The sequence below is a fragment of the Ursus americanus genome, chromosome 5 (genome assembly GCF_024610735.1).
Source record: "Ursus americanus isolate L20-20 chromosome 5, mUrsAme1.1.p, whole genome shotgun sequence".
NCBI classification, from domain to species: domain Eukaryota; kingdom Metazoa; phylum Chordata; class Mammalia; order Carnivora; family Ursidae; genus Ursus; species Ursus americanus.
This window is the reverse complement of record NC_142131.1, coordinates 72789740-72816125: the sequence shown is the minus strand read 5'-3', so window position 1 is coordinate 72816125 and position 26386 is coordinate 72789740. Positions and strand designations below refer to the sequence as shown.

At 43.6% G+C, this 26386-nt stretch overlaps 1 long non-coding RNA gene across 1 annotated transcript; it reads left to right on the top strand.

The window, feature by feature from the left end:
- The first annotated feature begins 1093 nt into the window (after window positions 1-1093).
- On the top strand, window positions 1094-24732 carry LOC123790595 (uncharacterized). The gene is made up of 5 exons (XR_006779133.2): window positions 1094-1255; window positions 4184-4310; window positions 6178-6355; window positions 15182-15307; window positions 24507-24732. It is a non-coding gene; the product is annotated as an uncharacterized LOC123790595 (long non-coding RNA).
- Window positions 24733-26386: the final 1654 nt, after the last annotated feature.

Below are 26386 nucleotides of genomic sequence, written 5' to 3'. Positions count from 1 at the left end.
TCGGACTTCAGGCTCTGATCTCCAGACTCTAATTTGTCAAGCATCGAAGCTTGATTTTCAGACCTTACTGCCTGTTTGGGACAATGAAGAAGACATTTGTGCCTGACTGGTCAGAGAAGATGATTGGATTAATCAAGGTATGCTTTGTGACTGTGGTTGCAAAAACGCAACATGACTTTTTAAAAGTCTTCGTATTAACTTTAAGAAGTGGTTCTTGATTTGGGGGAGAGTCACTAACCCAGTCTGAAAATCTGATAAATCCTACGAACATTTTCTTCATAAAAATGGACATGTGTTCTAAAATTTCACACACGATTCAGGAAGTTCACAGAAATTCTCTGTTGTCAATGATTAGAAAACAAGTAGTCTTAATTGTTGTAAGGTTGCAAGTCTTAATTGTAAGGTTTGACCCTGTCCCACCAGGAAGGGGGGTTCTCCTTCTTAAAAATGACAAACAGAAATGCTCTCGGATTAGATGGGAATAAAATATTGGTGTTGTGAATTCACATGTTTTTGCTATTTTAAAAATCAAAGTCTTCATCTTCCTTGAAGGTATGAAATATTGTTGATCAGTTTTGACTTTGGGGTTAGGAATACTCTCAAGTTTTGCATCTTGGCACACAGAGCCTACTCCTGTCTATCCTCAGGTGGTGGTTCTTAGGTGTTAGTGTGCCTGGGAACAAACTGAAGAGGTGGTTTCGATGACAGGTTTCTGGGTCCAAGCCCTCGGTGAGTGTGACTCGTAGGTTTAGAGTGGTGCCAACTGGCTGTGTTTTCACAGGTGCTCTGGGCAATTTTCATGCTCCTCTGACCACATTCTGAATCACATTGATTGGAAACCAACAAATCTTTGGTCTCTTTTGGTCTCTTTTCTTTCCCCCCCTAAATTCTTCTCTTTTAATTTTCCTCTAGCGCTCGATTTCTTTCAGATTTTAATGTGTCTCTAAGTATTTGTGAATGGAATTTTTCTCTTGTTTCTTCTGCTTTATTCTCTATTTCTATTAATGTAATTCTTCTTCGATTGTGTTATTTGCTTTCTCTTCTTTGATTTGACTTTTTTTTTTTTTTTACAATTTACTTATTTTAGAGAGAGAGAGAACGAGTGCATGAGTGGGAGGAGCAGGAAGAGCGAGAGAGCCTCAAGCAGACTCCACACTGAGCACGAAGCCTAACACGGGGCTCGTTCTCACCACCCCAAGATTATGACCTCAAGCCGAAATCAAGAGTTGGACGCTCAACCAACTGAGCCACCCAGGTGCCCCTTCTTTGATTTTCTTTAACAGAACTGAAACATAGGGTTTATAATGAGTTATACTTATTAAATACATGCCAGTTTAACGAGCTTTTCTTAACTTACAACACACATGGGTAGAGCATTTTACATTTCACTTTCCTTAAATGTGACAAATTTAAACTACTTTGCTTTTTTTTTTTTTTTTTTAACAATGCGTTCATTTATTTGTTGTCTTCCTGCTCTTACCCACTACCTCGCATGGCTGTAGTTGAGGAATTACTGAAGAGAGAACCCAGGTGAGTAAGAGTTCGGTACCCATGCAGCAGGCTGGAGGCTGGGCGGTCGTCCTTCAGAGTTCATTCCAGAGGACGGACGCTGGGCACATCTGTTGACAAGGGGCAGAATTCACTCTCTTTTCTTATCAGAGACAAAGGAAAAGAAAAAAAAAGTTTCCTTTGAAAGATTGGTCCAGTTCTTTCCAAGGAAATCAGATCATTATCTTGTTAAAAAAGAAAAAGCAGTTGACTGTAGTCCGTCTACAAAAAATCAAAATATCAACTACCTAGCTCAATATTTGGTATAGAACAGACTGCCAACAAATATGGAATGAAAAACTTCTGGCAAAATGTTATTTCTAGTGTTTTTGAAAATATGCCGGATCTTAGCTAGAGATTTAATATAGGCTGTCTACGTGACCTGTCAGAGCTATGGAGTCTCTACCCCCACATGGGGCTCGAACTCATGATCCCAAGATCAAGAAGTGCATGTTCTGACTGAGCCAGCCTGGCACCCCCAGCTGGCACTGATTTAAAACCCAGGGGGGCCACTACCTAATGGGAGCCCGGATCAAGTTACTGAGACTCTCTCAATCTTTATTTTTTCCCCCCATCTGGGTAATGGGGGTGACAATAGTAGCTCCGTCGTTGGCGTGCTGGGAGGACCGAGTGAGATGTGCGGGTAGAGGTTTAGCGCTCTGCCTGACACGTAGCCGTGTTAGATAATCGGAATGATTGCTGTTCTTCCCGAACACACACCATTGGTGAGTTCCCGGGAGGCGTGTGCTAAGGAAAGCGACCTGTCAGCTTTCCACAGTCTCACTCACTGTCGCTTCTCATGTGTAAAAAGTCAGTGACCAAGATATTGTCTACAGTGCCTAGAATGTCCAAGCAAAACCATCAGCTGACTACATTATTGTCAGATATTTGCTGCATTAACCAAAATACCTAGCACATCCCAGCCAGTGGTGTAACTTGCACCACGGATGCTCATCTCTGAGCGCTGAGACCATGGGCTCCTCCACTGCCCCTTGCCATGTGGTCTTAGACGAGTCCCACAAACTTCTGAGCATCAGCAATTTTTTTTTTTTCAAAATGAGGACAAAACCCTGGGTTGTAAGGTTGTTGCAAAGACTGAGACAGCGAGTGACCAGGACTAGCACGTGGAAAGTGGAACAGACCTCTCTCGTACCTTCTACCATGGTGCCGGGAACTCAAACTCCTTGGGGCAGGAATGGGCCTCGGCCTCCCAGTCAGAACCACTGAACGTGACTCAGCCAGCGGGGGGCTGGCTGCTCCAAGCTAGACTGATCAGACCCTCTCTTCTTATTTGTCATCGGGACATGGAGACCCTTAATAGTTGGTCTTGGGTTCTGGAGCTGAGAGGTCAGTGTTCAGCAGGGATGTACTCGCTTTTTTTTTTTTTTTTTTAAACCTTTGGGGCTACTTTTTACTGGTGCAAAGAAAACCACTGGGCAGAGAAAGGACAAATAACGGCCATGCTCAGAGAAAAATAGCAGCAAGAGCCTTCGTCAGCTAGGATCCGATGAGATTCGTATTGACTCTGGAGCTTCCAGTTCTTGGACCTGGTCCCTTACCTGGTCCAACTCTAATGCCTGCCATTGGGTATTACTTTTACTTTCCAAAAACTTTTGTTTCTTTTCTTTTTTTTTAAAGTAGGCTCCACACCCATTTTGGGGCTAGAACTCATGACCCCAAGATCAAGAGTCATGTGCTCTCTGGGGGTGCCTGAGTGGCTTAGTTAGTTGAGACTCTGACTCTTGGTTTGGGCTCAGGTCATGGTCTCAGAGTTGTGGGATCGAGCACCAAGTTGGTTGCTTCCATGCTCAGCAGGAAGTCTGCTTGGCGTCCTATCACTCCCTCCCCCTCTGCCCCTCCCCGCTGCACTCTCTCTCTCTCTCTCAAATAAATACATTAAATCATTAAAAAAAAAAAAAAGTCACATGCTCTATTGACTGAGCCTGCCAGGTGCCCCCCCAAAATTTCTTTTTTGCTAAGCTAGTTACGTATGTTTTTCTTTGTTGCAACCACGTGATTGACTTCTGAAAACAAGCACTCACAAAATGCTGGTTTCCCTTTCATTTACTTTAAGTTTCTTGAAGTCCTAATTGGGGCTTCCGAGGCATCTATGATGTTATGACCCCCTCCTTCTACTGACGTGGGAACTGAGGCACAGAAACCTGTTTGAATGGCACATCCAGTATTATATGAAAGCTAGAAGAGTTAAATTTAAGTATTTCACCTACCAAGGTGCATGACCGAAGTAACGGGTGCGTGTGTGTGTGTGTTTGCACACGTGTGTGCGCATGTATGCATGTGTATGGGGGGCAGTGGTTTATGTGTTTTACACTCTCTGAAATTTTGTTTACATGACCTGAACAAGTACGTTTCAGGCTTTTGAACAGAGGTGGAATGCCTCATTTGGGATTACTGCGTCTTTTGTTTTTCTTGGTGAGGTTGGCCAGTGGTGAGTTGAACCTATTATCTTCCGAGAAAATACTCAATGGAGGTATATTTAGGATTTTGTGACTATAAATGGAATTAATTATGAGATTTATAATTTCTAATGAATTCGTAAAGATAAGCCACTTTACATTAAGCGATTTCATTAATTAGAACCAGAATCACTGAGAAGTCTCTTTTCTCTTTCAAGGTTTCCAAACATTGGAGGTAAAAATCTGTAAGAGATAATCCTGTTTACCATGAAACCCAAGAACATAAACCGGGAAAGCATTCTTCAGACTTCAAGATGTTCAGCTTTCTTGACTTGCAAGAACTAGGTCTGCAAACATTCCTGGCTACATGGAACTTCTTCTTTCTTTAACATTTGCTTTATTACTTTACATTCTATAGTTAGATTTGGAGGGACGCCTGAGTGGCTCAGTTAAGCATCTGCCTTTGGCTCAGGTCATGACCTCAGGGTCCTGGGATTGAGTCCTACATTGGGCTCCCTGCTCAGTGGGGAGTCTGCTTCTCCCTCTCCCTCTGCCCCTCCTCCTGCTTGTGCTCTCTCGCTCTTTCTCTGTCAAATACATAAATAAAATATAAAAACAATAAAAGATTCGGAAACACTAGTGGTACCCTGATGATATTGTGTATGGCTGTGCTCTACTAAGCCTGAGAGCTGCCGCCATGCCCAGAGAAGGTAGATGGTGTTTGTCAGTGGAGTTCTGAGGGTCCCACGTCCGTGTGAGTCTTGCCTAGCCCACTTTGGAAATGATTTGTCCAGTGACCTCCACAACCTTCATTGACCTTTTAAATTGTATTTCTTTGTTGGATTCAGTCACATTCCAAAAAATATCTATTGAACATCTATTCTTTTGAAGGTATGATGTTGATTAGTATTGGGTATTGGAAGGGCACCTGGGTGGCTCAGTCGGTTGTGAGTCTGCCTTCAGCTTGGGTCGTGGTCCCAGGGTCCTGGAATCGAGCCCCGTGTCAAAGGGAGTCTGCTTCTCCTTCTCCCTCTGCCCCCGTACTTGGCTCTTATTCTCTCTCTCTCTCTCAAGTAAATAAATAAAATCTTTAGAAAGAAGGGATTGAGGGTTGGGTAGTTGAAAAATACACATTCTCTGCTCAAGAAGTTTGTAACTGAAGTTTACTTGATGATGTTCCTGATTCAAATGTTTTACGTCCAGTGGTCCCCAGCCTTAGATGCGCATGGGGATGACCTGGGAGCTTCAAAAACTCCCAGTGCCTCAGGTTGTGCCCCAGGCGAATGAAGTCGTTACCTGCGGGAGTGATGGCCAGGCGTCAGTAGTTTTTAACGCTCTCCATGTGAATGCAGTGGGTACCCAATCAGTATTTTTTGAATGGGTTACAGGTATGTCTAGATACTGGTCTTATTAACTCTTAGAGCATAAGGGCAAGGCCTGGAGTAAAGGGGAGCCACTGCCTGTCACGTCTGGCCTGTCACCTCTGGCCTCAAGTATCCCCCACTGAAAGAGGACCCCGGTGTTGCCTTAACTACCTCCATTTTGACCTCAGTCTGTACTTTCTAATGGATAAGCCCTTCCAGCCTATCACTTAACTCAGGCAAAAGGACCGACAGGTAAAATATCTTATGATGGGACCTGAATCTCTCCCCTCAAGCAATGAGGACTGCCATGAGGCCAGCCAGACTCTGTGTGATTGACCCCGAGACAGTGATTGACCTGACCTCCACTGCGCACCTGCACTTACCCACTGACCTTTGTCCCATATTGTCCTTGTGCAAACCTAGAGGTGTTTTCTGCCCTTTGGAGCTAGTTTTTGGGACATTAGTCCTCTCTTCCCAGTGTTGGCCCCACTGAAATAAATTCCTTTCTTGGTTTACCGCCGCTTGTCCCTCTGCCTTTGAATTTCCTACTGGTGAGCGTCCAAACCTGGTCCATTTGGGCCCTCCCCCGGAACTCAGGTGCTCTTATGCCCTTGGCCTCCGGTAACACCACCAGTAAGCTGTTAAAATCACATTTTCTGTGTATTGTCACGTGAAGAAGGTTGGGGAGCACAGATGCGTCTCCTTTAAACCTCAGAGTAACATTGTAGGGTAACCATTTGTTTTTCAAATTTTATCGATGAAGTATTTAAATCTTTGGGAATTAAACATTGTATTAAAATTACAGGGTAATTCACAGAGCTGATATTTGGATCATACTTCTCTTTCAGTGTAGCTTCTTAAGCGTGTCACGATGAGAATGTGGAAAGTCCTCTGGAGTGGTGCCTACGAGACACGTGGGAGACCCCGGAGAAGCAGACACTGACTCAGGTCTAGTGTGATCAGGGGAGGCTTCCTGAAAAGTTTGTCATTTGCGCCAGACCTTCAAGGACATGTGGATTTCTCGAGGTAAAAATACGGTGTAATCCTAGGTTTATGTAATAAATCGTGATCTATTTGGCTGTGAAATAAAACATTTGGGGCTTCTCTCTCCTGGATCCATAGTAGAATCATTTGGGAAACTTTCAAAATATGTTGATGCCAGGGCCCCGCCCTAGACCATTAAATCAGTTTCGGGAGAGGACCCACTGGGATGGTGTGGAAGGAAGCCGCAGAAAATAAAGCTGGTTTGGGGTCCGAATGCAGAGAACATAGAATGTGAAGCTTGTTTGATTTATTACTTGGGTAATAGCAGGCCAGGGAAGGCTTTTAAACAGGACAGGGATAAAGCAATCAACTTATAAACTCTGGCTATCTCCTGTTTTGTTACACATTTAGAAAATACCAAGAATTCTCAGTGGAAGAAGTTCAGGATATTCAGGAACATATCAGGATTCCCCGGGAAGGCTTTTCAGTTACACCTTCTTTCTCTGGTTCTGGGATTATGCCAGAGTCTTGAGGAAGCCTGGATAGTTTCACGAGCTGTATTCAAAGACAACGTCTTCCCTGGCCTACCCTAATTTTAATACATCCAAATAAGGGGCACAGACTGTGAACTTAGGGAATGGTCTACAAGACCACTCTCACTTCTGACACTACCCAGGTTGTAGGGACGCAGGAGCTCCGGAGCTCCAGGGTCCCATATGGACCGGGTTGGGCCACTCGCCGCTAGTAAATCCAGAGGCACAGAGACATAGGTGCAACAAGAAAGGAATTTATTTCAGTGAGGCCAACACCAGGAAGCCAGAGGACTAATGTCCCGAGAACTACCTCCAGACGTGGAAAATACCTCTAGGTTTTTATAAGGAAAATGTGGGACAAAGGTCGGTGGCTCTGTGCAGCTATGGAGTAAAAGTCAGGTTGGTCACCGTCTTGGCGGTCAGTTCCGCGGGGTGTCGCCGGTGTCATGGCAGTCCTTGTTGCTCGAGGGGTTAGTTTCGGTTCTCATCAAGGGATGCTGTGCCTGTTGGGTCTTTTGCCTGAGTGAAGAGATAAGCTGGAAGGAAGGACTTAATCTGTTAGAAAGTACAGACTGAGGTCAAAATGGAGGCAGTGAAGGGAACACCTGGGTCCTCGTTCAAGAACTCACTGACGTCTGTTGTACTCACAGCTCTGTTTTATTATAGTGAAAGATCACAATCAGCCTAGTGGAGAGATACATGAGGCCAGGTCCAGGATAATTCCAAATGGGGAGCTTCTGGCCGTCCTCTCCCAGGGGAACTCTGAGGGGAGCCTCCCTCCTGCGGCCTTTCTCTGTCTTCCTGCCGTCTGGCCCCGATGTGACGGTCTCCAGAAGTATAGAGCAGGGTCAGCAAAGCTGCAGTTTTGTGATAAATGGATCCAGAGGGGAATCTTCAGTGAACCACAGAGAACAAATAGATTTCAGAGAGGCAGGAGTTTGCAAAAGTGGCTCCATGAAGTTGTTTGTGAACTCCTGGGATCATATCCAAACTACTCCTGCGAATATCTGACCTTAAGCTGTAGATTTGACAAACCGAATTACAGACCAGACCACCGCCCAGGTCCCAGGCTGGTCACTGGATAGCAGACCTAGGGATCCAAGTAGCATCCCAGAGGCTTTGAGGATGGAGCTGCCAGTGGAACCCCAGCCTAGGGAAGGCTGATTAAAACTCGAGGCTTGAATCCCACCAAGTTGTTCGCCGCCTAAAACCAAAACATCGACCTTTTCCATAGGATTTAATAAGAGCTACAGTCTTATAATAGTCAAGATTACTTGGCACAGAAACAGGAAAATTTCAACTCGTGGGAAAAGATGATCAGTAGATGCCGATGACACAGACGATGGAATTATCTGCATAGACTTCGAAGCAGCTGTTAGAAAAATGCTCCAGGAAGGAAGGGTGAATATTCTCAAAAGGAACGAACATGGAGAAAGTCTGAGCAAGGAGAAGACACGATTAAGAACCAAGTGAAAAATTTAAAACTGAAAAATAACAGTAACCAAAGGTGAAAACATGTTGGCACTAAAGCAGAAGGGAGGTGACAGGGAGAGCTGTGAATGGGAAGATAGAGAAAATTAGCCCATTGGAATAACAGAGAGAAATGCTATTAAGAAAATGAAAAAGACTGGCTGGGTGGCTCAGTCGGTTAAACATCTGACTTTTGGTTTCAGCTCAGGTCATGATCTCCAGGTTGTGAGATCGAGCCCCACCTCAGTCTGCACTCAGCACAGAGTCTGCTTAAGTTTCTCTCTCTCTCTGTGCCCCCCCCCACATTCTCTCTCTCTCTCTCAAATAGAGAAAAAAAAAAATGAATAAGAACAGAGTCTCAGAGAACTATGGCAGAAAGAATCCTGCAACCCGATTTTAAGGTTTATGCTAAAGCTCCAGTATAAAGATAGTACGGTATTTATGAAGGGATAGGGTAATGGAACGAGACAGAAAGTCTAGAAATAAACACATGCACCGTTATGGCTAATACATCTTTGACGAGTGCCAAAGCAAATCAGCGGAGAGTAGGACCTTGGTGTCGGATCTCTGTGTGCAAAAACCAAAGCCAAAACCAAAAATACCTTTAATCAAAACCACGTTTTATTAAAAAGTTGACACAAAATGGGGAACACCTCTAAGTGCAAAATATAAAACCCTACCATGTTTCGAAGAAAACATTAGAAATCTTTATGACCTGGTTTAGATGAAGTTCTTAGATATGATGCTAGAAAGAGATCCATAAGATAAAAAAAAAATTGATAAATTGGAATTGATCAAACTTTAAAATGCTTGTTTTATAAATAAAAAGTGTTAAGAGAATGAAAAGACAGGCTACAGACTGGGAGGAAGTATTTGCAAATCACATACCCAACGAACAGCTTGCATAGAGCATATAAAGAACACTCCAAACTCAACAGTAAGAAAACAAACAACCCAGCTTACAAGTGGGTCTGAGAGTTGAACAGACACTTCACTGAAGAGCAAATGTGGGTGGGAAGCAAACACAGGAAAAGATATCCAACATCATTAACCATTGGGGAAATGCAAATGGAAATCATGGCACACCTGTTACAGTGACCAAACTAAAGAAAAATACTGATGGTATCAAGTGCTCGTGAGAATGTGAAGTAAGTAGAAGAGAAAATGGTATGGTTCCTCTGGAAGACTATGGGGCAGTTCCTTTGAGAGTTGAACATACCCAGAAATCCTTTCCTTGGCTGATTTCTCAAGTGAACTGGAGACTTCTCTTCTCACAAGAACCTATACATGAATATTTATAGAAGCTCTCTTTGTCACCACTAATAACTGGAAACAACCCAAACGTCCTTCACTGGGTGAATGGATAAGTTTGCACCATGGTGCGTTCATATAATGGGATACCCTGAATATCTCGGCAATAAACAGGAAGAAACTGTCAATGCACCCAACAACTTGGATGGATTTCAAAGGCGTTTTGCTTGGTGGAAAAAAAGTGAATCTCAGAGGGTTACCCACTGTATGATTACATTTGTATGACATTCTCAAAAAGACAGCGATGGAGGACAGGACAGTGGTGTGTGTGTTGGGGTGGAGAGAGTGCGAGTATATGAAAGGATAGCGTGGAGAGTTTTTGGGGTGATGGCGTTGTTCTGTGTCCTATACTTTTTTTTTTTTTTTTTTAACATCCTTTCACCAGATAAGCTAAGTTAGCTTCAATGATGAATCCAGAAGTCAGAGCTTATACTAGAAGTAGGGCATAGGTTTTCCTTTCTTACCTTCCAAAAATTAGATAAATGGAGAGAAACCCACAGGCTTCAGGAAGAAAATGACCTTTGTCTGTTAGGGGGATACCGTCCATGATATCTTAGGAGGGGGGTTGGCAGCCGAGAGCCTTCAGGTCAAATCCTCCACGAACCCGTTTCCATGTAGCCTGAGAACTAAGAATGGCTTTTATACGTTTCAGTGGTGGATTAAAACCAAAACGTTGCCTAGCACATGAGTTCCAATTTCAGCGTCCATAGAGAAAGTTTTATGGGAACATAGCCACGCTCAGTCATTTACATACTGTCTCTGGCTCCTTCTGAGCCATTACGGCAGAGTCGCACATTTGCAACAGAGATTGTATGGCCCACAAAGCCTGAACTATTTACTACCTGGCCCTTTATGGAAAAAGTTTGCCAGTGGTTGTTTTAGAATATTCCTTAGACAACTCACTTATTGTTACTCCATAGCAGAATCCTAAGGAGATGAAGATTTATTCGTACTTTGGTTCCATGAATACCTTTTGACGATTTTTTTAAAAATTAATTCTTCTTATATAAATAAGGTTTACCTTAAAAAAAAAAAAACACACAATACTCCAGGTATTGTCCCTTTTTTTCCTCCTTCAAGATTTCCGATCTGAGGGGCACCTGGCTGGCTCAGTCGGTGAAGCCTGTGACTCTGGATCTCAGGGTTGTCAGTTTAAGCCCCACAGTGGGAGTAGAGATTACTTAAAAAAAAAAAAAAAAATTCAGATCTGATATTTGATCAAGGAAAGAAAGTTAAAGAGTGCCCCTTCACTGACATGAAACCCGTTATCATTTTTATTACTTGTGGGCTGCTCATGGAATCTCTGTATTAGGGGTTAATTATAGCATCTCATTCTTGGGTGATGGTTTGTGAAAGCAGCAGTTATCAGAGATAAACACTGAAGAGTCTGATTTACTTGTTCATGAGCATACCATAAAATCTTCAGTTAAATCGCATTTTATGACTATGGCCTCCAAGTTTTTTAAATATAGCCTTTTGATCACTTCGTAGTTGTAAAGGCTGACTTTCTTTTTCCTCTTTGGCAGTGAGGAATTTATAACGTCTGTTAAGTGAACAATATTTACCAAGTGCTATCAAACAAGATAAAGATATATTTCACTGTGTCTTTATAGCAGTGTAGATAGCTTGAGAAAATATATTCACTACTTACGGTTTCACTACATGACATTAGAGTTCTATGAAGTGTAAATCTGAAACAATTTTACTCTCTTACCTCTATTCCTTGCTTAGTGCGTTTCTAAGGCCATTTTGGGTGTCTTCTTTGAAGAGAAAAAAAAATGATGCCTCAAAATACGGTTTCCTTTAAATGCAGCCTCAATGACTGTATTCCATGTGTTGGGGGACTATTTGCCAATCACTGGAATGTATTGAATCATGCCATGTCTTACGTTCACGATGTCACAGACCGTGTAAAATAATAACTTGTGTATTTGTGGCAGTTTCATAATTAAATGTAGTCATTGGCATGGACTGTATTGTGAAAACTGAAAAATATCAATTATAATTTATAGTTTCCAAACGTGTTCAATATGCATGATCTCAGTTGATGATAATAGCACAATATGAAATATACGGGGAAGTAGTAGCGTTTTTATCCTACAAAGGAGGGAAATGAAGCTCAAGTAGGCTGAGCCACTTCTCCCAATGATGCAGTTGATGAGTGATGGACTGAGGATTAGAACACGGATCTTCTGATACCCGGTTCAGAGATTGTTCTGCTAACTACGCTTGCTACTTACTTAGTAAAAGATCCCTTTGTCAGTTACATGTTAACATTGTTTCTAAACCAGGGAGTCACTTCTATAGGTGAAGTCCGGAGCACAATTACTGCGCCCAAGTGTTGTCTTTCCCTTCCCCTCTATCCTGCTCGGTCTCTAGATCTCAGCTGTGTAATGGAGTTGACTTATATATAATCTGCTATCTGAATTTGGTACAGAAAATATTAAACGAAAGTGTTCTGTGACGACTGGAAACATACAACTCCCACTGCGAAGTCCGAACAAATTGCTTTGGGAGTGTATGTTTACGCAGTGTGGTTAGGACTGTTGCTATATTGACCTCTCTCCAGCATTACTAAACCTCAGACAGTATGAATACCCCTGAAGTTTTGCTTCACACTGGAAGTGGGAAAGGTTTCTACAAGTGACTGATGTAATTAACCTCATAGCATGTATTGAGGTGGGAAATAAAATGTCTCACCCAACAATCTGCAAATATGAGATAAATGGGGCAGCATCCGTGACCTCAGATCTATATTATATTAGCAGTGGTTTTAAACACACCAACTCAGCTGTTGGTGCATAAAACCAGCCAGCCTTTCCCTCTGCTGTTTTCTGTGAGCGCAGGCTTCTGATTCCAGGCATGTTAGGCGGTACCTGTAGCTAAAGATGCCGGTGGATAAGGTGGGTGTGTTGGGGAGAATCCTTGTCCTCAAACTCCCTCAAAATGGTGTTCTTCCAGTTCTCTGTTGAATTCTGTATCTATGCGTTTGCTCACTCTTCTGCAACCCACCTTTCTTTGCTTTATGGGACCCTGATGACTTCAGTGGGCACACTCCATTTTTATCCAGCTTATCATGCACTTGTTGCAGTGAGCCCTTACTGGTTCTGCAGAGGGAAAGAGGGTCATCTGGTTTCCTTGAAATTGATCCTCTCTGTGTCTCACTGTGCCAGATATGTCAGTTTCCACGTTGACCTCCACATTATTCTCTTTTTAAAATAAAAATTGTATATTTAAGGTATATAACATGATATACATGGTGGAAGGATTACTACTGTCAAGTTAATGAATATATCTCCTCACACAGTTACCAGTGTTTTTGGTGTTGAAATCTACTCTCTTCGTGTGTTTCCCATGTCCAATACAGTTTTATTAACTGTACTCATCCTGTGTGTACATGAGATCTCTGGATGTATTTATCCTACGTAATTGTAACGTCATACCTTTTGACTAGCATCTCCCCATTTCCTCCACCTCCCCAGCTCCTGGTAACCAACATTCTACCCTGTGCTTTATGAGTCCAACTTTTTTTTTCTTTTTTTTTTTTTGAAGATTACACCTATAAGTGAGTTCATACAGCATTTCTCATTCTTTGTCTGGCTTATTTCACTTCATGTCCTCTAGGTTCATCCATGTTGTTGCAAATGGCAGAATTTCTTTCTCATGCCTGAATAATATTCCTTTGCATATGGGTACCACATTTTCTTTACCCATTCATCCGTTGATGGAAACTTAGGTTGTTTCCATATTTTACTATTATGAATACTGCAGCATACATGGGAATGGAGACAGCATTCTGAGATACGGATTTCATTTCTTTCCGGTAAATACCCAGAAGTGAGTTTGCTGGATCACATGGCAATTCTATTTTTAATATTTTGAGGGATCTCTGTACTGTGTTTTAAAATGGCTAAAGTAATTTTACATTCCCATGAACGGGGGGGGGGGCGAAGGTTCCCTTTTCTCCACATTGTCACCAACACCTGTTATTTCTTGTCTTTGTGATAATAGCCATTTCTAATCAGTGTGAAGGGATATCTCCTTGTGGTTTTGATTTGCATTTCTCTGATGACTAGTGAAATTGAGCATCTTTTCGTGTATCTATGGCCATTTATAATTTTTCTTTTGAGAAATGTCTGTTCAGATGCTTTGCCCATTACTTAATTGGGTGATTTGTTTTCTTCGTGTTGAATTGAGTTCCTTATATATCTTGGATATAGCCCTAATCAGATGTGTGGTTTGCAGATATTTTCGCCCATTCCATAGGTTGTCTCTTCACTCTGTTGATTGTTTCCTTTGCTGTGCAGAAGTTTTTCACTTGTTGAAAGCCCGTTTGTCTATTTTCGCTCTTGTTACCTGTGCTTCTGGGGTCATATCCAAAAACTTGTTGCCCAGACCAATGTTAAGAAACTTTTCCCACATGTTTTCTTCTAAATAGTTTTATGGTTTTAGGTCTTACATTTAAGTCTTTAATCTGTTTTGAGTTGATCTTGTATATGGAGTGAGTTAAGTGTTCAGTGTCATTCTTCTGCATGTGAAAAACCAATTTTCCTAGCGTTATTTGTTGAACAGTGGAGACTGTCTTTTCCCCATTGTGTGTTCTTGGCAACTTTGGTAAAGATCATCTGACCATAAATGTGTGGATTTATTTCTGGGTCCTCTGTTCTCCGTTGGCTTATATCTGTTTTCACACCAATGCTATGCAGTTTGATTGCTGTAGCTTTGCAGTATATTTTTATTTTTTTTATTTTTATTTTTATTTATTTATTTATTTATTTATTTATTTATTTATTTAAACATTTTATTTATTTATTTGACAGAGATAGAGACAGCCAGCGAGAGAGGGAACACAAGCAGGGGGAGTGGGAGAGGAAGAAGCAGGCTCCTAGCGGAGGAGCCTGATGTGGGGCTCGATCCTGTAACGCCGGGATCACGCCCTGAGCCGAAGGCAGATACTTAACCGCTGTGCCACCCAGGTGCCCCTGCAGTATATTTTTAAATCCGGTAGTGTGATGCCTCCAACTTTGTCTTTCTTGCTCAAGATTGCTTGGGCTATTTGCTGTCTTTTGTGATTCCATATGAATTCCAGGACTTTTTTGGATATTTCTGTGAAAAATACATTGGGATTTTAATAGGGATTGCATGGAGTCTATGGATTGTTTTAGGTAGTATGGACATTTTAACAATTATTAATTCTTCTATTCTGTTAATATGGGTTATCTTTCCATTTTTTGTGTGTGTGTTCTTCAGTTTCTTTCATCAGTGTTTTATAATTTTTGGTGTACAGATTTTTCACCTTCTTAGTTAAATTTAATTCCTAAGGGTTTTTTTTGGGGGGGGGATACTATTGTAAATGGGATTGTTCTTTTAATTTGTTTTTGTGTGTTTTCAGTGTATAGAAACGCAACCAATTTTTTGCATGTTAATTTCATACCCTGCAGCTTTACTGAATTGGTTCCCTAGTTCTAACCAGTTTCTGGTGAAATCTTTAGAATTTCCTGTATATATAAGATCATGTCATTGCAAACAGATGATTTTACTTCTTTCTTTCCAGGTGGGATGCCTTTTATTTCTTTTTATTGCCTAATTGCTTGAGCCAGCACTCCCAGAACTCTGTTGAACAGAAGTGGTCAGAGTGGGCATCCTCATCTTCTTCCTGATCTCAGAGGAAAGACTTCCGGTATGTTGTATTGCCATTTTCATTTGTCTCGAGAAATTTTTTAAAGGTATTTTTTGATTTCCCTTTTAATTTCTTCTTTGACCTACTGATGGTTTAGGAATTTTTAAAAATTTTTACACATTCGTGAATTTTATTATTTTCCTCCAGTTATTGATTTCTACTTTATACCATTGCAGTGACGAAAGATAGTTGATATGATTTCAGTCTTCACCTATGATCCATCCTGGGGAGATGTTCCTCATGCCCTTGAAAAGGATGGGTATTGTGTTGCCGTTGGTTGGAATGTTCTGTATATAGCTGTTGGGCCCATTTGGTCTGTCGTGTTGGTCAAGTTCCCTGTTTCCTTATTGATGTTGTGTCTGGATGATCTATCCATTGTTGGATGTAGGGTATTGAAATCTTCTGCTATTGTAACATTGTTATCCATTTCTCCCTTCTATTCTGTTAATAATTGCTTTGTATCTTTAGATACTCGGACACATTATTCTTCCATTGAAATATATATATTAAGCTTCTACCATGTGCCAGATATTATTTTAGTTTCTTGGGATGCATTGAAAAGCGAAACAGAAAAGTACAAATCCACTCTCAAGTGGAGTTTATATTCTAGTGGGACGTGGGCTTGGCAGGGAATTGGGGAAAGAGAGAGACCATGAGCAGCAGACAAAATAAGCAAGTACGTTATGTAGCATATGAAAATGGAGTGAGAAGGCAGCCACGCAGACATCAGGTGCACGAGCATGCCAGACAGAGGTAGCAGCAGCCTGGCTTGAGGCATGCCTGGCGTGTTTGAGAAACAGCAAGCAGGCCAGCGTGGTGGAGTGTGTGGGTGAGGAAGAGAGTAGTAGGAGATGCGTCAGAGATAGAAGGTGTCGGGAGGGGAACAATCACATATGGCTCTCAGGCCGTTGTAAACCTTCCACGTATATTCTTAGTGAGAAGGGGAACCATGAGATAGTTTCAAGCTGGGAAGGACGTGATCTGATGATCTGATTTCTATTTCCCCAGCCATGTCGAAGGACATGATCAGATTTACATTTCCGCAGCCATGTTGACTCTACTGACAAGCCCGTCAAAGGCTTTCTTCATTTCTGTTACAGCATGTTTGATCTTCAGCGTTTCCTTTTGACTTTTTCGTGGAGTTTCCATCTTTCTGCTCACATAAGTCATTTCTTCTTGTATGTTGTCCATTTTTTTTTTTATTAGAGCCCTTGGCATATTAATCACGGTGATTGTACATTGCCAGTCTCCTAATTCCAACACCTCGGCCATATCTCAGTCTGATTCTGAGGCTTGCTCTGACCCTCCAGGCTGTGTTGTGTTGTGTTGTTTTGTTTTTTGTTTTGCTTTGCCTTTTAGCATACTCTGTAATCTTTTTTTTTTTTTTTTTTTTTTGAAAGCCAGATATGATCTGACTAGGGGTTAGGCTGTATTTATTATTCACTGTAGCTGTGCTGTCAGAGGTTAGCATTTTCCCCACTGTCCTTGGCTTTGTCTTCTGTTGCCTTTGGCTAACCTAGAGATGCCTTAAAGGGAGCCTGCGTCTCGAAGTTCTTTTAGCTGTAATCCTCTGTTACGGTAAAAAAGCCTTGTTGATGTGGCACAAGGATAGGGGTGAAGGAAAGCAGCTCTAGTCCCAGGATCCCCAGGCTGAAAGTCGCTGAACAGGGTATGTCCCTTCCCCCTGGTGAGTGGGGCTCTCGTAAAAGTTTCCTTTGATGGAAGGGCTTGTTAAGAAAGGCGAAGGAGGGGAGCGCAAAGAGCTGAAAAAGAGAACTGCCCCAGAGGAGACTTGTGCCCGGGTGCAGGAGAATGCCGTCTATTCCTGGCCCGTGGAGTTTGTAGAATGAAATTGCCCATCTCACTAAAAGACAACATTTTTCAAGTGGCCCCGCCAAACCCAGGGAGGTTTCGTGGCTGTTTTCTCTTTGTCCCACATCACTCATGCAATCCACCAGGAGATCTAGACTGTCCTGCCTTTGAAATATTTCTAGAATTCAGCCACCTCCTACTGTCTATCCCCACTGCTGCCCCAGAGCACGTCCCCACCCTCATTTACCTACATTATTCCCACGGCTGTCGGCTCTCCCTTTGTCTCCCTTCTAAATAGCATTCTGTACTCCGAGCCTTCCCGTCTCATAACTGCCCAGAAGGTGCTACGCACGATGCCCAGCCCTGGCTTCCTCACCTCGCTCCTTCTGTTCTCCTCTTCTCTCTGGCTTCTCTAGCCAGCCCGGGGCTTTCCCTCCATGCCCTAAACTAGGCCTTTTCCTCAGCGCCTTGTCACTTGCCAGCCCTTCTTCCTGGAATGTTGGTCGCCTGTATATATCCCTGGCCAATTTTCTCACTTTACTCTCTGCTCAAGTATGACCTTGCTGACGAGGACTTCCTTGGCCACACTTTTAAAAATCAGTCTCTCATCTCTCTCTCTCTCTCTTTTCTTCCTACTAGACTTTTCTTCTTAGCACTTAGCACTACTTGGCATAATGGATGTGTGTCTGTTACCAGTCTTTTCTTACTAGAATGTACGTTTGACAGAAGCTGTCAGGGACGCAGTAGTCTGTTGACAAATAATTGTTGAATGACCAAATGAATGAATGACTCCACATACTTCTTCTCAGAGGCTCTGGTCGTTGGCCCTGGTAGCCATATTCTGAAACTGTGGAACAGTGTGAGTTCCTTCCGGAGCAGAGTCTCAGGCAGAGGTGGTGTGTAAATAGCTTACTTGGAATGTGGTCTTGGGAGCAAAGTGAGGGCTCGGGAACTGAGCAGTGAAGGAGAGAAGGCCCCTATAAGGATGATTTAACTACTGCTCTCAGCCTGTGATGGGGGTCCCTCTCCAGCCGGCTGAGTGGTCCCCTGCGGTATTAACTCCCCCTGAAATTTGGGTGGCTCCAAGTCAGCATGAGAGGACCTGCCACAGACATGGCTGCTCGGGACAACTGAAGAGGAGTGAGACCTGAGACCAGGAGCCTCCCACAGGGAGAGAAACAGAAGAGGAAAGAAAGCCAGTGGGAGAAGAAGAGTCTGTTCCAAAGTTGGCCGCTGCTGTGGGCAGTTGGTATGAAATTCTACAGGGCCTCCTGGGATGCAGACGAAAGGCTCCTGGGAACCATCTGTTCAGGGGAAAGAAAGGGAAGGGGTCTCTCTGGTTTGCAAACGTGTGAGGGCTGAGCAGGCTCCTGGGGGTGCTTCACGCCATAGCGTGGACAGGAAGTAAGAGGCCAGCAGTATCGTCCTGCGACAACACGCTGCCAGTTTCCACCTCTGCAAAGGTCAAGACTGTGTAGAACCAGGCAAGTGGGGATGATCTGCAGTGCGCCTGGGGTTCCTGGTACAGCCACTGTCTTACCTCCCATACCACCATCTCTTTTAACCCTGGTATGCATCTTTCCTGACACCCAGCACCACACACCAGGGGACACTTAATTCTGGGTGTCATTTCAGTAGAATCTTGCTTTAAAAAGAAAAAAGATTTTATTTATTCATTTATTTGAGAGAGAGAAAGAGCATGAGTAGGGGGGAGGGGCAGAGGGAGAGGAAGAAGCAGACTCCCTGCTTAGCAGGGAGCCTGACATGGGGCTCGATCCCAGGACCCTGGGATCATGACCTGGACCGAAGGTAGCCACTGACAGGTGTCCCTAGAATCTTGCTTCTAATGATGCTTTAATCTATTACATGTTGTTTGCTTAAAGCTTTGGGCGTTAGCACACAGATATGTGTATTGTTAGAAGGCACACATTGCAATGTGTATTTCTGGTCAAGATGGAAGAGCAGGAATAGGATTTACAATGCTGCCTGAAACAACTCAACACATAGTTGAAATATATCAGACAACAGTTTAGGAAACGCTGGACATCAAGCAGTGAAGGAGAGGTGAAAGAGCATTATAATTGCCCCAGCTCACTGCCTGGGTCGTTCACGGGACGCAGCTCAGGGAAGGCGAACAGAGGTAGACCCTGGGTGTCTCCTTGGTTAGAGGAGACCGAGCTGGAAGCCCAGGGAGGCCACAGCGGGTAGAGGGTGCAGGGCAGAGTACTTGGGAGGGGAGCACGACACCGAAAATCTCGTAATTCGTGGGGCTTCAAGGGTGAGTATTTAGAAGGATTTTGTCTTAGTAGGGGGACCAAAATTGTGTTAGACTGAGCACTGATCCATCTGATCCTGTCCCCACAAATCTCAAAAGCAGGACCTAAAAGGGTCAAACTCTTTCCAAGTATCTTAACTTTATCCCAGAACAAAAAATCAAGGCTATTTAAGGGAAAACAGATGTTTTCCAACACCTAAAAACACGGAACTCACAATTTAGAGTGTCTAATCGAAAATCACCAGGCAAGCAAAGACCCAAGAACATACAGCCCGTAATGAAGAGAAAAATCCATCAGAACTGACTCAGACATAACCCAGATGGTAGACGTAATAGATGGACACCCCAGTCCTGTATTGCCCGTGTTCAAAAGCTAAGTGAAGGCATAGAAGATGTTTAAAAAGGCCCAAATTGAACTTCCCGCTGAAAACTAGCATATGTGAGATGAAAAACAGACCGGAAAAGATTAACAGAAGATACGTATTGTAGAAGAAAAGATTAGAACCCTTGAACAAATAGCAATAGAGGCCCCATGAAAGTGAAATGGAGAGAAGAGAGAATGAGGAACAACCGAGCGTGACGCAGCTTCGAGCATCCGGCTCCGGCACTGGGCATGGGTTCCCGGCGAGCCGCTGGGCACAGTGTAGGGAGCTCCTCCCGGGGCAGGCTCCTGAAGAGGGTGGCCTTCTCTCCTCCCTGCCTTTCGTGGGGCCCAGGGCCCAGCACTGCTCTGTGGCCAGCAGCTTCTCCCCATGCCCCCCCAGCAGTCTGATAGTGGAGGACTTCTAGTGAGACATGGCCCCGTGAACAGCTTTCCCTGGAAGGTAGGTTTCCATCAGCTTCTCCTGGTGCATACCATAGGGACCGGTCTGTCTTTGAGAAGCCACAACCATGAGACCTCCACTGAGGTCTGGAGTTCAGCCCTAAGGGTGGTTGCTCCAAAAACCTGCTATTCCTATTTTAGCTAGACTTCTCTTTCCTTGTTTTTTTTTTTTTTTTTTTTAAGAGAGTGTGCATGAGCAGGGTTAGGAAGGGGCAGAGGGAGAGGGAGAGAGAGAATCTTAAGCAGGCTTTACGTTCAGGGCAGAGCCTGATGCAAGACTGGATCTCACAACCCTGATTTCATGACCTGAGCCGAAATCAAGAGTCAGTCGCTTAACCCACTGAGCCCCCCAGGTGTCCCATAGACTTCTCTCTACTTCTTATTAGCCAGTGCTTCATTAGTTCAATCCTTTATGTTAATGATTCTTAATATTAAACTTCCCTGTTCAAATTGCTCTGACTTCTTACTATAGCTTGACTAATACATTTTCCAATCATCTGGTGAGATCCGCGTTGCCCTGGTCCCTAAAGCCAAATAAAGACATTCTAAAGAAAATAAAACTACAAAACAATATCCCTCATGAACATAGATGCAAAAATTCCAAATAAAATTTTGAGAGTCATGTGCAATATATAAAAAGGGTGACACAATGACTAATGGGGTTTATCTTTAGATTTTGGTTCACCATTCAAAAATCAATGAATGTAATTCACTATATTCTCAAGCTAAGAATGAAAGATCATGTGATGATTTCAATAAATGCAGAAAAGGAAACTGATTAGATCTATTATTGACTCCTGAAAAGTACTCTCAGCAAACCAGAAATGGGAACAAAATTCCCACATGATAAAACCTTAGAGGCATCTATGAAAAATCTGATGAAGGGCACGTATAGAAAATGTATAGCTAACGTCATACTGAATTGTGAATGACTGAATGACTTTCCCCCTGAGATCACTAATAAGGATGTCCAGTCTCACCCGTTCTATTCAACAGTGTACCAGAAACAGTGGCCAATGTACTCAGGCCAGAAAGAGAAAGAAAAAGGCATCTATTTGAGACAGAAAGAAAGGAAACTATGTTCAGATGACATGGTAGTCTATGTGGAAAGTCTGATGGAGTATACAAAAAGCTACTGGAGCTAATAATTGAGTTTGGCAAGATTGCGGGATATAAGGTAAACCAGAAATTGAAATTCAAAATACCATTTACAATAGCCTCAAACAGGAAGTACTCAGGGATAAATCTGACATAAGATTTGAGAGATCTGTACCCTAAAGACTACAGGTACTGCTAAATTAAAGCAAATCCACATACATGGACAGAGATACCATGTTCATGGGTTGGAAGACTCAATATCATTAAGATGTCTACCTACCCAGACTGATCTATGATTAAATGCAATGCCATTCAAAATCCCAGCAGGCTCGTATGTAGAAATTGGCAAAATGATTTAAAAATCATATAGAACTACAGAGGATCTAGAATAGCCAGAACAACATTGAAAACATCATTACAGAAACTTCTTTTCAAGAGATTCCGAAAGGGCACAAGAACTTTCTAGAGTGTTGGATATGTTCATTATTGTAATTGTAGTCATGGCTTCACAGATGTATACATATATCAGATTTCTCAATTTATACACTTAAATATGTATAGTGTATGGTGGGTTTTTTTTTCGTATTTAAATTATATCTCAATAAACCTTTTAAAAAGGAAGTGGTACATTAAGAAGTCTTTACAAAGACATGTTTAAGAGGCAGAGAAATTTCTTTTTTTTCTTTTTTTAATAAAGATTTTATTTAGGGGCGTCTGACTGGCTCAGTCAGTTAAGCATCTGCCTTAGGCTCAGGTCATGATCCCAGGGTCCTGGGATCGAGCCCCACATTGGGCTCCCTGCTCAGTGAGGAGCCTGCTTCTCCCTCTGCCTGCTGCTCCCCCTGCTTGTGCTTTCCCTCCCTCCCTCTCTCTCTCTCTCTCTCTCTCTCAGTCTATCTCAAATAAATAAAATCTTTTTTAAAAAAAGTAAAGATTTTATTTATTTGAGAGAGAAAGTGTGAGTGGGGGGTGGGGAGAGGGAGAGGGAGAAGCAGACTCCCTGGTGAGCAGGGAACCCGACTTGGGACTCGATCCCAGGACCCTGAGATCATAACCTGAGCCAGAGTCAGATGCTTAACCAACTGAGCCACCCAGGTGCCCCAGAGGCAGAGAAATTTCTGCAGATAGGATGTAGATGTCGGCATCTGTGTGGGCATATGTGGACGTCAGAGACAGCATTTCCCTCCCTTTGGCATATCTCCTTTCCTGGCTTTCGGCAATGTGGCTACTACTCTCATTAGCTCTTCTAGCCTGTTCTTGCCTATCTCCTACACTGTACTCATGAGAGAACAAGAATGTTTCTGGCTCGGCTTATGATGGATGGAAGATGTGGACACTCATCATCTTGATGGAGACAGATGTAGCACTTTTGTCCTCGTTCGTGAAAATGCGCTGTGTATGTACGCACTGAAGTTGTTCTGAACACAAAACGCTTTGCAGACTGACGCCAGGAGGAGAAAGCGTGAATGGGTCATAAACAGAGACCGAAGACAAACTTATTTTTTTTTAATTCCTCCATCCATCTTTCTCTCCTTTGGTCCCTCCCTCCTCCTCTTTCTTCATTTCTTCCATCTGATTTCCTTTCTTTCTTCCTTTGGGTCGGCTTCATCATCTTTTCCTAACTGAACCCTGAGAAATCAGTGACAGATTGGGGAATGAGGCAGTGTAAAGTCGGATAACTGTCTCTGTTTTTTAATTACTCTGTATAAAACTATATTTTGTTCATGGATGGAATCTTCACAGCCAGAGCAAATTCAGTAATGCAGATGCTAACCTGAAGATAAGCGTTCAGTGTGGAAGGAAGATGGGTTCTCTGCATAAAGAGACAAAGAACGATTATAATGGGTGTAGGGATGTGGTTTCAAGGCCCAGATGTTCGGTTGGCACACTGGGGTTTAAAAGAAAAACGACTCCCAACCCAAACCTTTTCTAAGTCTTCTCTTTAGCTTAGGTGAAGCAGAGAAACGGACTCAACTAAAAATTAATCAGAAAGAGAATACTGAATATAGCCCGAACCCTCTCTAGGAGATCTGAACTTGAACTTAACTTAAAATTCCATTACAGTATTAATATTGAGTATCTTTGTAGCGCTGTGTTGCCCAGAGCTTCCTAATCATCTGAGCTATGCCCTTTCCTCTCTTTTTAAAATTCCATGGGTTCACTGCCAAGTTCCCAAGAATCTTGTTTAGGAACCGATGTTCCCTTGTACCAACAGTACTTTTGATAGAGCAGAGAGTGAGAGAGAGAATCTTAGCCTCTTGAGCTATTTCACAATAGGAGCATGGACCCTACTCCCATGGTTTGAGAAGATGTATTTTTATGTACATGCCGCAGCTGTGCTATGGCTTACAATGAGAATTTAGCAACACGCTGACTCACCAAAGGGATTTCACAGTCGACACTGACTTGTAAAGACTATGCACTTGGGTAAAAATTAAATAGTACACGGATGCTTGGCATTCCCAGGCTCCTGCCCCAGGGCCTTACACTTCAGCCTGTATGAAGGGCAGAGGAGCTTGGAAAGTTCTGGAGGCTCTGAGCAGTTCCTTGAAGATGAAAGACACCGTCGCTAACACTATTCATGAAAAAATATGAAAAGTCATCTGTCTCTCTTAAGGCTCATTTGGCGTACTTTTAATGAGTGATGGATGGACTGCCGAGGGGTCCTTGCGGGGGGCTGTGCCCCATGAGGGTCTGGATGAGTGCCACTGTGCAAAACGTATCCGCACATTTTCCCAATCCTGCCCCATCATGGATTTTCCCACTGATGGTCTTCAGACCCCTCATTTCCTTTTTTTCTTGGTATTCAGGAAGTTCTATTTCTCTTCAGAACCTCTGCTAAGTCTTTTATTTGCTCACTTTTCTTTTCTTTTCTTTCTTTTTTTTTTTTTGGCTGGTTGAGGGAGACGGTGACTTGCTAGAGTTACATGGGTCCAAGTGACCATGGCTTTGACCAGGGTTTTGTTCACGTCCCTTTTTGTGTGACCTCTCTTCTTATAACCTTTCATGTGGTTTAGCTGACCCCTCTCCCCCACATTTCGTTCCCACTTTCCTTCATTCCTGCCTTCCCCTCTCAAATGTCCTCACTCTGTTCTCTTTAGGGCCACCTCACTCAGCCACACCTCCTTGTTTCTTCTACGAATAATCTTGATCTGCTTTCCTCCGCTGGCTCACTCTCTGTTTGCTTTCAGAGGAACAGAGATGGGCAAGATAGAGCTGTACCTGGGACAGTCAAGAATTCTGCAAGGTCAAGTCCTTGCAGACGGAGGAAAATCTAAAAGGGGAGGAGCTTGCTTGGAGATGGCAACAGTTGGGCTGACGACCCCGGGAGCCAGCGGGGACAGCCCACGTGGCTGAGAAGGAAGAAAGGTAAAGTCTGCGAGAGGCATCAAAGGGGTTCAAACCGTTGAGATTGAAAGAAAGGAATTGGGCACGGGATGTGCATTTGAAATTAATGACATTGAGGAAAAAACCTGGTTCAGATCAAGCTGCCAGTGAGGTTAAGCTTGAGAGCCAACATAGTCTCATGGATAAAATGCAGGCACGAAGCTCAGGTTTATAGTGACTTCGGGTCCTCAAGAGGGTGACGTAATTCAGGCATTCAGCTAATTGCTGAATTAGAATGACTCACGTGTCCACAGTGGGCAGCATCTACAAGGTCTTATTAGGGGTCTAATAAAGCCAGTGGGGCCGAGCCTCAGAGTCTCTGGTTTCCCTGCCGTGGCTCGAGCTCTCACACAGGTGGTGGGATGCCAGTACGGTGAGACCAACGTAAACGGAGTTCAAATGTTGGCATCTGGCAGCTTTTACCACGTAGGAATGAAATCCAGAGGCTGTGAGACCAACCGAAGGAAGTCAAACTTACCAGGAGAAAGGAGTCATGGGAATCATGAGATTGGATGTTTCCAGAAGTGACTTAGAACTCCCTTTTTTTTCCCCTTGACTATGTGTATTCCTTTGTTCTTTATAAGGAAAGGAGCCAACCGATTGCACACACAGCTCTCCTGGTTGACAGCATTGCTGTGACTATGTGCACACACATGTGTACATTCTTGCGAGCGCTCTCATTTTTGTGTCGGTGGGCTCGGCCTCACATGCGCGGGGCTGTGCATATCACAGCAACAGAACAGCTGCTTTTCAGCACTTCCGTTTTTCGTTCGGTCCCGCTGGTGACAGATTGCCGTGATCCTCCTTAGAGAGATACTTGACCCTGCCTCCCTATGCCTGCCGGGGCCCCTGAAACTGCCACGGCTTCTCTCGTCGCCAGCCCACATTTACCTTCTGGCAGCTCAGTGGCTAGATCCTCATCTTGCAAAAGCAAAAAATGACTATGTGGCCGAGCAGGGCACAGCTGGGGTGAAGACCGCCCCCAGACCAAGCACAGCTGCAACACGGGACGGTCCCTTTTTTGTGTTTGCTCCAATACATTGTATTCTTTACTCTGTCTTCGCGGTCCTCATCTGCATCCTTATTCTTTCTCTTCCTCTTCCTCTCTCTCTGTTACACACACACACACACACACACACACACACACACACACACACCTGCTTCCCAGTTTCGTCCTCGGGAGGCTTTGATTTCTGCTAGCTGGTCCTCAGTAACTCCGTGGCAGAGGGGCCCACTGCCTCTGCAGCGTGTGGATAGATCCAAACAGAGGGCTTGATATCAACACGTGACACTTCGCCCTTGGCCGGGACTCTCTTTGCCTAACTCTAGACGCGATGTCTTACAGACTGGTTCACATATGGATTAAAAAAAAATCTGCCGCTGAAGGGGACGGGGTTGGACAGCCAATGTTTGGGGGCAGACAGACTTTCCAGGGCCTCTGATAGCCCAGCACAAAGCCCCACTTGTCCAGGACGGTGGTTAGCTCAGCCCACCTGCCCGCTGCAGAAGACGACATGGCCCCCTTGCCCTGGCGAGTGCGCTCAGAAACCTGCCAGGAGTCCCCTGGCGACATGCTTCGATAAAGGAAGCGCACCCATGTACACCGCAGAGTTCAGCCTCCTCCCGTGGGAGAGCCGCTCTAGGTTGTCATCATCATGGGGTATTAACTTGCTTTATGGTGGGT